Source organism: Hemitrygon akajei, chromosome 9, assembly GCF_048418815.1.
Source record: "Hemitrygon akajei chromosome 9, sHemAka1.3, whole genome shotgun sequence".
Taxonomy (NCBI): Eukaryota; Metazoa; Chordata; class Chondrichthyes; order Myliobatiformes; family Dasyatidae; genus Hemitrygon; species Hemitrygon akajei.
Window position 1 is genome coordinate 173,303,609 of NC_133132.1, and position 14,715 is coordinate 173,318,323.

The 14,715-nt window shown below is 45.3% G+C and overlaps 1 protein-coding gene across 2 annotated transcripts in view; it reads right to left on the reverse strand.

Annotated features, from left to right (window-relative positions):
* Positions 1 to 342: 342 nt before the first annotated feature.
* The window catches only part of gpr63 (G protein-coupled receptor 63), a 96,696-nt gene continuing 82,323 nt past the window's right edge, over positions 343 to 14,715 (reverse strand). For both annotated transcript variants that reach the window (XR_012100346.1, XR_012100345.1), the window contains one exon: positions 343 to 1,289. The gene's annotated coding sequence lies outside the window, so the exon portion shown is untranslated. The remainder of the gene's footprint in view (positions 1,290 to 14,715) is intronic.

The following is a 14,715-nucleotide window of genomic DNA, read 5'->3' on the forward strand; positions in this document are numbered from 1 at the left end:
AGCTCTGTTCAGAACAGCCAACATTGGTCAGCAAAATCTGCACTTTGTTTTAAACAGACAATTATCACCTAATTTCAGCCCGAAACGTCAACTGTACTTTTTTCCATAGATACTGCCTGGCCTGCTGAGTTCTTCCAGCATTTTGTGTGTGTGGTTCCGATTTCCAGCATCTGCAGACTCTCTCTTGCTTGTGACCTAGTTACAAGTTATACCTCACCCCCCCTCACTGTTGGAGAGAGCTTGGGCAGTAGAGCCCTGGGGCTTAACATAGAGCATCAAAGATTCAAAGTACATTTATTATCTAAGTATGAAAGCAGTATTCGTATGAATGAATTGACTTTATTTCTTACATCCTTCACATAATGAGGAGTAAAAATCTTTATGTTACATCTCCACCTAAATGTGCAATCATGGTAATTTATAATAAATAGAAGTCAATGTGACATAGAAATACACTCATATCAGTGTTAGTTAATTTGTCTGATTAAGCTGTCCCAGAGCCTGTTGGTCCTGGCTTTTATGCTGTGGTACCATTTCCCAGATGGTAGCAGCTGGAATAGATTGTGGTTGGGGTGACTCGGGTCCCCAATGATCTTTCGGGCCCATTTTTCATAGCTGTCTTTGTAAGTGTCCTGAATCATGGGAAGTTCACAACTACAGATGCGCTGGGCTGTCCGCACCACTCTCTGCAGAAACCCTGAGATTCGCCACCTTCCCACAGACAGTCAGAAAACAAAGAAAACCATGGAGCCCGTTCAAAGAAAATCAACAACCATCATACCCCACCGCCCTCCAAGCACAAATAAAAACAAATTGCGCAAATGGCAAAAAACAGGAGCAAGAAACACAGAATATAAAACCCAAAATCAAAAGAGTCCAGGCAAATTCAGTTCAGTTCAATCCAGCTCTGTATCATTATCTGTAGGCCATCCCAATCAAAGTCACCCAACAGCAACAGAGAAAGGAGTGACCAGGAACCAGAAACACATCATAACGTGAACTACAGAGTCCATTCCACAAACCGCTGCCCAAGACCCAGGACTCCAGCACCATCCTCCGCAGCATCGAGTTAGAGGGAGAGGGAGACCATCCAATGCTGACACCTTCCTCCGGTGGCAGCTGGTAGACGACACTGAACGTCCACTCAACTTCCGCTCACTCCTCGATGATTCCATTCTTCCTCAATGCTTGAGTCGGTGAGAAACGGAGTTGATCATGGTCTGCATGCTTCGTTCAAAACCTCATCGACCCCTCTCAGAGACAGCAAAGTGACAAATAACTCAATCGGCCTGAAAACACACCACCAAAATGTAAGTTACAGGTCCCAACGGAAGCTCAATCACATTTGAAAGAAAACAAAGTGAAAGAAGTAGTTTCATGAATTGTCTGGAACCATCTAATAATACAGCAAAGGAACAGCTTTTTGGCCTGCTATGCCGAACCAATTAAATTAGTAATCAAATGGTCAACTAAACTAATCCCTTCTGTATGCACAGTGTCCATTTTCTTCACATTCATGTGCCTGTCTGCTTCTTAAAAGTCTCTAATGTATCTGCTTCTGCCACCAAGACAATGTTTAATTTTTCTAAAGATCTGCTTGTGAATTTTTACTAGAACACCATGAGTTCAGGTTTTATTCACATGTAGGCAAAATCAAGGATAAACCATTATAATAAAAAAAGTTAGTTTCACAGATTTGGGCAGATGGAGCTCATCAGCCATGGTTGGCAGCTCATCTCGGAGAAGGAGGACTCTGATTTCAAACCTCTGCTGCCTTGCGGCCTAACCCACACGTGGGGAAAGCTTTGGGAGCAAACCCCGAGGGGAAAGTCCAGAGCTTCTGTCCCTAAGGCAGTTCAATGTTAAGTTCAACGCTGACTGGCAACTCCTGCGACACCGCTGGTGCCAAACTGCATTGGTCTCTGCCGTTCCTTAGCATTCATCAGTAGCGTGGAGAGAGGGGAGCCTGCTCTCCATGTCGTACTGCCCAGGCTTGCATACCAGCTGGGATGCAGCATCCATGGTCGACCTCAGCCAATGGAGGGCCGTACATTCCACGGCAGTGAATTGCACACCCATACAGAACAATTAACTATGCTCTGTAAATCATGGTTGTTAGCTATGTGGAAACCATGAGGATTTCCATAGTTATTCCACCAGAGCCTCAGCAATTCTGTTTATTGTAGCAGCAAGAGAAGGGTAAAACAAAAGCAGCCTTGTTCCCATTGCTACCAGACTCCTCAGCAAGGCATTTAAAACTCTTCTATTCAAAAGAAACAATGTCAGTTGAAAAGTTGTTTTTTCGGAATGCCATTTCCCGGAGGCACTTCTATTGTCAGTGACTTTAACCTTCAGTTTTGTGGTTTTCCAACATTAATATCTACACTCAGGTGTAGTTTGTTAGGTACACCTTCACACCTGCTCATTAATGCAAATATCTAATCAGCCGCACACACAGAAAGCTGGAGGAACCCAGCAGGCCAGGCAGCGTCTGTGGATAGTCGACATCTTGGGCCGAGACCCTTCGGCAGGACTGGAGAAAAAAAAATGAGGAGTCAAAATGGGAGGAAGAAACATAAGGTGGTAGGTGAAACTGGGAGGGGTGAAGTAAAGAGCCAGGAAGTTGATTGGTGAAAGAAATTCAGGGCTGGAGAAGGAGGAATCTGAAAGGAGAGGACAGAAGGCTTGGAAGAAAGAAAAGGGAGAGGAGCATCAGAGGGAGATGATGGGCAGGCAAGGAATTAAGGCGAGAGAGGGAAATGGGAATGGTGAAGGGGAGGGGTGAGGGGCATTACTGGAAGTTTGAGAAATCGATGTTCATGTCATCAGGTTGGAGGCTACCCAGATGGAATATAAGATGTTGCTCCTCCAACCTGAGTGTGGTCTCACTGCATGTGCCCCAGCTATACCTGTCTTTTTGTCCGTTACATGGAACAGTCTATGTTCCAAGCCTACACTGGGGAGCGTCCCGCACTTTTCCTATGCTACATCAATGTGCTGCTTCCTGCACCCATGCAGAGCTCATCAACTTTGCCTCCAACTTCCACCCTGCCAGCAAAGTTACCTGGTCCATTCCCGACACTCCACTCCCCTTTCTCAAGCTCTCTGTCTCTGTGTCTGGAGACAACTTATCTACTGTCTATGATAAACCCACTGCCTCTCACAGCTACCTGGACTATACCTCTTCCCACCCTGTTACTTGTAAATATGTCATCCCCTTCTCTCAATTCCTCTGTTCCTGCCGCATCTGCTCTCAGAATGAGGCTTTTCATTCCAGAACTAAGGAGATACCCTCCTTCTTTACAGAAAGGGACTTCTCTTCCTCCACCATCAATGGTGCCCTCAGCCGCATCTCTTCCATTTCATGTACATCTGCTCTCACCTCATCTTCCCAGGGATAGGGTCCCTCTTGTCCTCACCGACCTTCCACCAGCTTCTGCATCCAGCACATAATTCTCCCTAACTTCTGCCGCTTCCAATGGGATTTGGCAGATCTTTCCCTCCCCCCTGCTTTCAGCTTTGTGCAGGGATTGTTTCCTACGTGAGTCCCTTGTCCATTTGTGCCTCCCTCTTGGCACTTATCCTTGCAAGCGGATCAAGTGCTACACCTCCTCCCTCACTATCATTCAGGGACCCAAACAATCCTTCCAGGTGGAGGTCCTGTTGGGGTCATCCCCTGTATGCGTTGCTCCCGGTGTGGCCTCCTGACTTAGATGGGGAAACTGTTTTGCCGAGCACCTATGCTCCATCTGCCATAAAAAGGATCTCCATTTTAATTCCATTTCCCATTCCCCTTCTGATATGTCAGTCCATGGCATCCTCTACTGTCACATTGAGTCTACACTCAGGTTGGAGGAACAACACCTTATATTCCGTCTGGGTAGCCTCCATCCTGATGGCCTGAACATCGATTTCCTGAACTTCCAGTGATGTCCTCCCCCAACCTGACCTCCCTTCACCATTCCCCATCCCCTTTTCCCTCTCTCACCTTATCTCCTTGCCTGCCCATCCCCTCCCTCTGGTGCTCCTCCTCCCTTTCCTTTCTTCCGTGGCCTTCTGTCCTCTCCAACCAGACTCGCCCTTCCCCAGCCCTGTACCTTGGCACCAATCAACTTCCCAGCTCTTCGCTTCACTAAGCACTGATTTATGAAAGAGAAAGCATATCTGACAAATGCATTTCCACATTGAGAAACACCAATTAGCAGAATAGGTAAAATGATTGAGGTCACAAACAAGAGAAAATCTGCAGCTGCAACAGACACAAAATGAAAATGATTGAAAATGATTGAGGTAATTGGATTTCTTATGAGGCTTTTGATAAAGTGTCACACGAGATTATTAAAGAAAATTTCAACATATATCATTGGGTAATATACTGGAGTGATGGGGTTAGGTTGATTAATGGACAGAAAATATAGAACATAAAACATACAACAGAGAAGAGTACAGCACAGGAACAGGCCATTCAGCCCACAATGTTGTGCTGAACCAGCTAAAGAGCAAATCTAAAACACCCAAACACTAGTCCCTCCATGTCCATGTCCCTCCACCCTCCTCACATCCAAGTGCCTATCCAACATCTCTTAAAAGCCTCCAATGTATTTGCCTCTATCACCGTACCGGGCAGCACATTCCAGGCATTCACCACTCTCTGAGTAAAAATCTTACCCCTCACCTATAATGCATGCCCTCTGGTATTAGGCATTTCTACCCTAAGAAGCATACTCTGTCCACTCTATCAATGCCTCTCATAATCTTGTCGAATCTCCCCTCAGCCTTTGGCGCTCCAGAGAAAATGACCCAAGTTCATCCAGCCTCTCATTATAGCACACGCCCTCTAAACCAGGCAGCATCCTGGTAAACCACCTCTGCACCCTCTCCAAAGCCTCAGCATCCTTCCTATAGTGGGGTGACCAGAACTGTATTCAATACTCCCAGATGTGGCCTAACCAGAGTTTTATAAAGTTGCTACATAACGACTTGACCTTTGAACTCAATGCCTTGTCTAATAAAAGAAAGCATTCCATAAGCCTTCTTAACCACCTTATTGTCCTGCATAGTCACTCTCAAGCAGCTATGAACTTGGATTCCAAGATCTCTCTGCTCTGCAACACTGTTAAGGGCCTTGCCCATCATAGTGTACCGTCTCCTTGCATTTGCCCATGAAGGAGCAACATCTCTCATTTATCTGGGTTAAACTCCATCTGCCATTTACCTCGGGATCAATAAAGTGATGCGCCATCAATAACTCTCGGAGACGTGAGGTGAGAGATAGGCTTTTATTAGCTGGAAGAAAGCACTGTCAGCAGCAAGAGACCATCACACAACATCCTGGAGACTGAGGGAGGAGCAGTGCCTCCAATCGCCTTTATACAGGGGTCTGTGGGAGGAGCCACAGGAGCAGTCAGCAGGGGGGGCGTGTCCAGACGGGTATATGTAGTTCACCACATAAAGTATGTCTGTCTGTCTGTCTGTCTGTCCATTTCTCTGCCCATATCTGTAACTGATCGATACTGCGCTGTATTCTTTGCCGGTCTTTTACACTATCCACAACTCCATCAATCTCAGTATCATCCACAAACTTCCTAAGCTACCCATCTACATTTTCATCCAGGTCATTGATATACATCACAAACAGCTGAGGTGTGAGCAAGATCCCTGTGGAACACCGCTAATTACAGACCTCCAGCCCGAACACGTCCCTCTGTCTTCTGTGTGCAAGTCAGTTCTGAATCCAAACAGCTAATTCACCATGGATCCCATGGATCTTAACCTTCTGGATTAGCCTCCTATGAGAGACTTCGTCAAACACCTCCCTAAAGTCCATGTAGACAACATCCACTGCCCTGCCCCATCAATCTCTCTTGTCACCTCGACAAAAAACTCAGTCAAGTTGGTAAGGCACAACCTGCCATGCACAAAGCCATGCTGGCTCCCCCTAATTAGACCACGTGTGTCCAAATGCTCATATATCCTACCCCAAAGTATTTCTCCAGCAGTTTCCATACAATTGACATGAGACTCACTGGTTTTCCCTCGTTTCCTACTTACACAGAGGTACAGCGTTATCCACTCACCAGTCCTCTGGGACCTCGCCTGTGGATATTACTGAGGAAGGGGAACTGCAACCTACAGGTGCCACAACACTCAGTGTTAGGAATTCCACTGTTCATCTACGGGGAGCGCAGTCACAAGAAGGCAGCATCCATCTTAGTGACCCTCACCACCCAGGCCAGGCTCTCTTCACACTGCTGCCATCAGGAGCCCTAGGACTCACACCACCAGGTTGAGGAACAGACATCGGGTTCTTGAACCAGTGTGGGAAATTTCACTCACCTCAACACTGAACACAGGGACTCTACAAATCATGATCTCAGTATTATTTATTTATTAAGTTGTTATTTCTTGTTTTTGTATTAGCACGGTTTGTCATCTTTTGTACATTGGTTGCTTCTCAGTCTTTGTGTAGTTTTTCATTGATGGTATCGTGTTTCTTTGTCCTACAGTGAATGCCCACAAGAAAATGAATCTCAGGGTAGCATATATGGTGATATATATATATAGTATATAGGCTCCATTTGGTGACATATACATACTTCAATAATAAACTTACTTTGAACTGAAGCAATAATTTGGATGGGAGTGTAACAGCTTCAAGCTTATTACTAATTACAGTGGAGCACAATGTCAGCTGAGCGGATGCCAAAAGGCTAGTGAGGGACACAATTAGATGAAGTGAACGGCAAATTTCACGGCATATAGAACATATTCAGGAAAACTGAAATCATCCACTTTGGTAAAGACAGCAGAGTACTTTTTATATGGTAACACATGTCTCTTTTTACCTTTCACCTTGATGGGTGCCTGCACTGCACTCTCTGTGTAAATGCAGCACTCTATTCTGTACACTGTTCTTGTTTTTATCCTCTTCTGCCTCAATGCATGGACCCCTCGGTTAATGGTTGGGGTCCATGGCACAAAACCCCTGCTCTAGACGGTATGCAAGGTCAGCTTTTCCCTGTACCTCGACACAGGTAATAATAATAAACCACTTGGGATGGCACGGTTAGTGCAGCACTCTCACAGCACCAGCTGCACGATCAGGGTTTAACTCCCACCGCTGTCTGTAAGCAGTGTGCATCTCTCCCCGTGACCACATGGGTTCCCTCCAGGTGCTCCAGTTTCCTCCCACAGTCCAAAGACGGACCAGTTAGTAGGTTAACTGGTCATCTGGGTGTAATTTTGAGGCACAGGCCTGTTGGGCAGGAAGGGACTGTTACTATGCTGAATCTCTAAATGAAAAATAAATAACAACATGAAAATGGTTAATGTTCTGCAGGAGTGAGGAGGTGATAGAGAGGAGTTACAGACAGATGGTCACACCGGGGTCATGGGGGACAGAGAAATGGGTCACAGTCAGGAGAGGGAAGGGGAAGAGTCAGGTACTAGAGAGTACCCCTGTGGCTGTACCCCTTGACAATAAGTACTCCTGTTTGAGTACTGTTAGGGGGGACAGCCTACCTGGGGGAAGCGACAGTGGCCGTGCCTCTGGCACAGAGTCTGGCCCTGGGGCTCAGAAGGGTAGGGAAAGGAAGAGGAAGGCAGTAGTGATAGGGAATTCTATAGTTAGGGGGTCAGACAGGCAATTCTGTGGACGCAGGAAAGAAACTCGGATGGTGGTTTGCCTCCCAGGTGCCAGGGTCCGGGATGTTGCTGATCGCGTCCAAGATATCCTGCGGTGGGAGGGAGAACAGCCAGAGGTTGTGGTACATATTGGTACCAATGGCATAGGTAGGAAAAGGGAAGAGGTCCTGAAATCAGACTACAGGGAGTTAGGAAGGAAGTTGAAAAGCAGGACCTCAAAGGTAGTAATCTCAGGATTACTGCCTGTGCCACGTGACAGTGAGTATAGGAATACAATGAGGTGGAGGATAAATGCATGGCTGAGGGATTGGAGCAGGGGGCAGGGATTCAGATTTCTGGATCATTGGGACCTCTTTTGGGGTAGGTGTGACCTGTACAAAAAGGACGGGTTACACTTGAATCCCAGGAGGACCAATATCCTGGCGTTCAGGTTTGATAGAGCTGTTGGGGAGGGTTTAAACTAGTTTGGCGGGGGGGGGGGTGTGGGAATCAGAATGTGAATGCAGGGATTAAGGTAGAAGGACAAGGGCATGATGCTAAGAGTTCTGAGTTGATGAGGAAGGACAGGCAGGGGACAGAACATAATTGTAGCCAGTTAAAGGGGTTGAAATGTGTCTGTTTCAATGCTAGGAGTATTAGGAACAAGGAGGATGAACTTAGAGCATGGATTAGTACGTGGAACAACGATGTTGTGGCCGTTACTGAAACTTGGTTGGAGGAAGGGCAGGATTGGATGATGCAGGCTCCGGGGTTCAGGTGTTTTAAAAGGAATAGGATGGGAGGTAGAAAAGGGTGGAGGAGTGGCATTGCTGGTCAGGGATAGTATCACGGCTATAGAAAGAGAGGACGCTGCAGAAGGAGTGTCCACGGAGTCAGTCTGGGTGGAAGTCAGAAATAGGAAGGGATCAATCACTGTGCTGGGAGTAGTCTATAGGCCCCCAAATAGCCCTCTAGACACCAAGGAGCAGATAAGCAGGCAGATTTTAGAATGGTGCAGGAAATACAGGGTTGTAGTTATGGGTGATTTCAACTTCCCTCATATTGACTGGCACCTCCTGAGTGCAAGGGGGATAGATGGGGCTGAATGTGTCAGGTGTGTTCAAGAAGGATTCCTGACACGGTATGTGGACCGGCCGATGAGAGGAGAAGCTATACTGGATCTAGTTCTGGGTAATGAACCTGGTCAGGTGACAGACCTCTTGGTGGGGGAGCATTTTGGTGAGAGTGACCACAACTCCCTTAGCTTCAGCATAGCTATGGAAAGGGATAAAATCAGACGAAATGGTTAAGTGCTTAACTGGGGAAGGGCAAACTTTGAAGGGATGAGGCAGGAACTAGCAAGAGTAAATTGGAAACAGATGTTCAAAGGGGAAAGCACAGAAGTAATGTGGGAGAAGTTTAGGAACCACTTGAGCTGGGTTCAGGATAGGTTTGTCCCACTGAGGCAAGGAAAAAATGGTAGGAAAAGGCGTTCTATGCATATGTGACGAATAGGAGGATGACAAGAACGAAGGTGGGACCGCTAAAGGATAAAGAGGGCAACATGTGCCTGGAGGCAGAGGAGTTTGGGGAGGTCCTAAATGTCCTTTGATCAGGATGAGGTCGAAGTAGAGCGGCCTGTGTGCTGGACAATGTGGAGATTAAGGAAGAAGAAGTGCTGGATTGATAAATCCCCAGGGCTGGATATGATACACCCCAGGTTGTTGTGGGAATTGAGAGAAGAGATCGCAGGAGCATTAGCTATGATCTTTGAATCCTCTTTGGCTGCAGGGGAAGTGCCGGAGGACTGGAGAAAGGCAAATGTAGTTCCCTTGTTTAAAACAGGTAATAGGGAGAAACCTGGGAACTATAGACTTGTGAGACTTACGTCAGTGGTATGCAAACTACTGGAAAGGATTCTTAAGGATAGGATTTACGAGCATTTGGAGAAGTACAGTCTACTCAGGGATAGTCAACATCGCTTTGTGAAGGGAAGATTGTGTCTCACGAGCCTGAGTTTTTTGAAGAGGTAACAAAAGAAATTGATGAGGGTAGGGCAATGGATGTGGTCTACATGGACTTTAGCAAAGTATTTGACAAGGTCCCTCATGAGTGACTCATCCAGAAAGTCATGAGGCATGGGGTAAGTGGAACCTTGGCTGTTTTGGATAAAAAAATTGGCTTAAAGGAAGAAAGCAGAGGGTAGTTGTGGAAGGAAAATATTCTGCATGGAGGTCGCTGACTAGTGGAGTGCCGCAGGGATCTGTCCTGTGACCCCTGCTATTTGTGATTTTTATAAATGACCTGGATGTAGAGGCAGAAGGGTGGGTGAGTAAGTTTGTGGATGCCACAAAGATTGGAGGAGTTGTGGATGGAGCTGTAGGTTGTCGAAGGTTACAAGAGGATATAGACAGGCTGCAGAGTTGGGCAGAAAAATGGCAAATGGAGTTCAATCCGGACAAGTGTGAGGTGATGCATTTTGGAAGGACAAACCAGAAGACTGAGTACAGGATTAATGGTCAGTTACTTAAGAGTGTGGATGAACAAAGGGACCTTGGGGTTCAAATCCATACATCCCTCAAGGTCGCTGCACAGGTTGATAGGGTAGTTAAGAAGGCCTATGTGATGCTAGGCTTCATTAACAGGGGGATTGAGTTCAAGAGTAGAGAGGTCATGTTGTAACTCTACAAATCTCTGGTGAGACTGCACTTAGAGTATTGTGTTCAATTCTGGTCACCTCATTATAGGAAGGATGTGGAAGCTATGGAAAGGGTGCAGAGGAGATTTACCAGGATGTTGCCTGGTTTGGAGAACAAGTCATATGAAGCAAGGTTAGCAGAGCTGGGACTTTTCTCTTTGGAGTGTAGAAGAATGAGAGGGGACTTGATAGAGGTCTACAAGATTATGAGAGGCATAGATAGGCTGGATAGTCAGTACCTGTTTCCCAGGGCACCAATAGCAAACACCAGAGGGCATATGTACAAAATTAAGGGAGGGAAGTTTAGGTGAGACATCAGGGGTAAGTTTTTTACACAGAGGGTTGTGAGTGCCTGGAATGACTTGCCAGGGATGGTGGTGGAGGCTAAAAATTAGGGGTATTTAAGAGCCTCTTGGACAGGCACATGGATGAAAGGAGAATGGAGGGTTATGGGATAATGTGGGTTTAGTACTTTTTCTTAAGGATTATATGGGTCGGCACAACATGGAGGGCTGAAGGCCTGTACTGTGCTGTAGTGTTCTGTGGTTCTATGGACCTAAATGTCCATAAGACATGGAAACTGCATTAGGCCATTCAGCCCATCAGGTCTGTTCTGTTATTCTATGATGGCTGATTTATTATCCCTCTCAACCCCATTCTCCTGCCTTCTTCCTGTAACCTTTCACCCCCTCACTAATCAAGAACTTATCAAGAACCTCAGTTTTAAATATACCTAGTGACTTGAATATGAATTATTAAAAATTTCATTCAGGTACATTAACCTTTCTTGGGAGAGGATTAGAATCTCTGTGCACTCTGAATGTGGCTCTATGTGTCACAAACACCTATGTCAGGTTGCTGTTCATCGACTATAGCTCAGCATTTAATACCATCACTCTCACAATCCTTATTGAGTAAGCTGCAGAACCTGGGCCTCTGTACCTTCCTCATGAAATTTGATCTTTGATTTTCTAACCAGAAGACCACAATCCGTGTAGATTGGTGATAACGCATACTCCTTGCTGACAATCAACACTGGTGCATCTCAGGGGTGTGTGCTCAGCCCACTGCTCTACTCTCTATATACACATGACTGTGTGGCTAGGCATAGCTCAAATACCATCTATAAATTTGCTGACGATACAGCCATTGGTGATAGAATCTCAGGTGGTGACGAGAGGGCATACAGGAGTGAGATATGCCAACTGGTGGAGTGGTGCCACAGCAACATCCTGGCACTCAGCGTCAGTAAGATGAAAGAGCTGATTGTGAACTTCAGAAAGGGTAAGACGAAGGAACTCATACCAATCCTCATAGAGGGATCAGAAGTGGAGAGAGTGAGCAGTTTCGGGTTTCTGGGTGTCAAGATCTCTGAGGATCTAACCTGGTCCTAACATATCGATGTTGTCATAAGGAAGGCAAGACAGTGGCTACACTTCATTAGGAGTTTGAAGAGATTTGATCTGTCAACAAATACACTCAAAAACTTCTACAGATGTACTGTGGAGAGCATTCTGACAGGCTGCATCACTGTCTGGTATGGAGGGGCTACTGCACAGGACAGAAAGAAGCTGCAGAGGGTCATAAATCTAGTCAGCTCCATCTTGGGCATTAGCCTACAAAGCACCCAGGACATCTTCAGGGAGTGGTGTCTCAGAAAGGCAGTGTCCATTATTAAGCACCCCTAGCAACCAGGGCATTCCCTTTGCTCATTGTTACCATCAGGTAGGAGGTACAGAAGCCTGAAGGCACACACTCAGCGATTCAGGAACAGCTTCTTCTCCTCTGCCATCTGATTCCTCAATGGACATTGAACCCTTGGACACTACCTCACTTTTTTAATATGCATTATTTCTATTTGAATGATTTTTAATGTATTCACTATATGTATACTATATTTGATTTACAAAATAAAATAATAATAAATTATTATTTTTTCTTCTTCTCTATTATGTATTGCATTGTATTGCTGCTGCGAAGTTAACAAATTTCACATCACATGTCAGTGATAATAAAACTGATTCTATTAAATGACAATGTTGGCCTCAACCTCCAGTTAAGACCTGCTTCTGCGTAGAAAGTTGCACTACTCTTGGGCTTTGTTGACCATAAGACGTAGGAGCAGAATTAGGCCATTTGGCCCAGTGAGTCTGCTCCGCCACTCAATCAAGGATGATTTATTATCCCTCTCAACCCCCTTTCTCTGTCTTCACTCTGTAACCCTTATCATCAACATCTGCTTTAAATATACCCAATGATTTGTCCTCCACAGTCAACTGTGGCAATGATTCCACAGAATCACCATCGTCAGACTAAAGAAATTCCTCCTCATCTCTTCTAAAGGGACGTCCTTTTATTCTGAGGCTGTGGCCCCGGTCCTAGATTCCCCCACCATAGTAAGCTCTATCTAGGCCTTTAAATGTTCAGTAGTTTTCAATGAGATACACATTCTTCTAAGCTCCAGTGAGTACAGGCCCAGAGCCATCCAATACTCCTCGGATATTCCGGGATCCTTCTTGTGAATCTCCTCTGGACCATCTCAAGTCAGTATAATCACAAGGCAGTGCAGATTTGAGATCAGAATTCTCCTTCTACTAGATAAGCTGCCAACCATGGTTGACGAGCCCCATCCACCCAAAGCGACTGGCTTTAAGACATCAGTAATCTGACTTTTTCCTTTCTGTCAGTAGAAACAGTTCTACCAGTTTAGTAGCTAAGCCACACTGGAAGGCCAGGAGCTGGACTTGGTTGTCAGAGGCTACTTGAGATGCACACAATGGGAGTATTCAATAGGCTGTGGGAGCTCATCCCCATTACCACCCCTGCCTATAACAACCTTTAGGAACCACATGTGCATCACACGCTTGTCTATCCTGCCTCTCATTCCACGAAGTGTGGCACCTAATGCACAAAATTCCAAATTGTCTTCAGCACAAGGAAGACATGTCAGCAGCCCTACTTCATTAGAAGTTTGAGGACATTTGGTATGTCACCAAAGACTCTAGCAAAATTCTACAGGCGTACCTTGGAATCCATTCTGACTACTTGCGTCACCATCTGGTATGGAGGTGCCGTTACACAGGATTAGCAAAATCTGCAGAGGGGTGTAAACTCAGCCAGCTCCATCACAGGAACAACCCTCCCTGCCATTAAGAACATCTTAAAAAGATGGTGGCTCAACAAGGCAGCCTCCATTGTTACAGAATGTCACCTTTGTCGACATGCCCCTTTCTCATTTCTACCATCAAGGAAGAGGTACAGCAGCTGGAAAACCCACACTCAATGTTTTAAGAACAGCTTCTTCCTCTCCACCATCAGATTTCTGAACGACCCATGAACACGAGAACAAACCTTACAAATCCCCTCTTGCATAATTTCTTTCTTTCTTATTGTCACTTGCAGGAACCCTTGGTCTCGCACTGTACTGCTGCTGCAAAACAACAAATTTCATAACATACATCAGTGATCAATAAGTTTTGTCCTCTTAGTTAAAAACCTCAGGACTCAATAGGTTTTAAAAATATGTTTATAACTTTTGAATTTCTGCCTTAATTTCTTGTGGTGTTGTGATTGTTACTTTGAATTTTATAAAATATAAGGTAAAAGCAACATTGATTTGATTTTCTTTGTTGTGCGAATTCTCTGTGGAATAATTGAATTGTTCATATAGCATTCATGGAGAGAGAAACAATTTCAATTCTTTTAATTAATGTTAATTAGAATCAATGTCAATTTATTTATTTCAGATTTCCATCTGTAACTAGTGATATTTTGTTTTTGATGTCCCATTTTCTGAATTCAACACAGGATTCTCTCTCTTTCACTAGAAAAAACAGTTCTATTTCACTACGGAGCACAAACCGAGGAGTTTTGAGTGCCCCATTCAGCCCCTAGGTATATCAAATAGCCTGTCAGGTGAGGTGAAGAGGTAAACTGAAAGCACAGATACTTCAGGGAAGTGTCACATATCAGCAAACTGTACAGGGTAAGAGAAGCTTCACTCTTTTCTCCCCTGGAGTAAAAGTAGGCAGATTGAGCTTGGAGTAGGTTAAAAGGCCAGCGCAACAGCGAAGGATCTGCACTGTGCTATGACAGTGACTCATTCAGTAAATTACCTCAATAATGTTCTGTGTTCTACGACAGTGACTCATTCAGTGAATTATCTCAGACAGAGAAAGTACAATAAGGAAATATAGTTTCACATGAGCTAGAGTAAAACTGGCTCATTACTCTCGCTCTGGTTCAGAGTAATCAACGGGCTGGAGAGTTCACTCAGATCTTAAACCTCTCACTTTGGCAGTCTGAGGCACCCACTTGTTTCAAGCAGGCTACAGTCACACCAGTACCCAGGAAGAGCACGGTATCTGTGTCAATAATTATCCTCCTGTAGCACT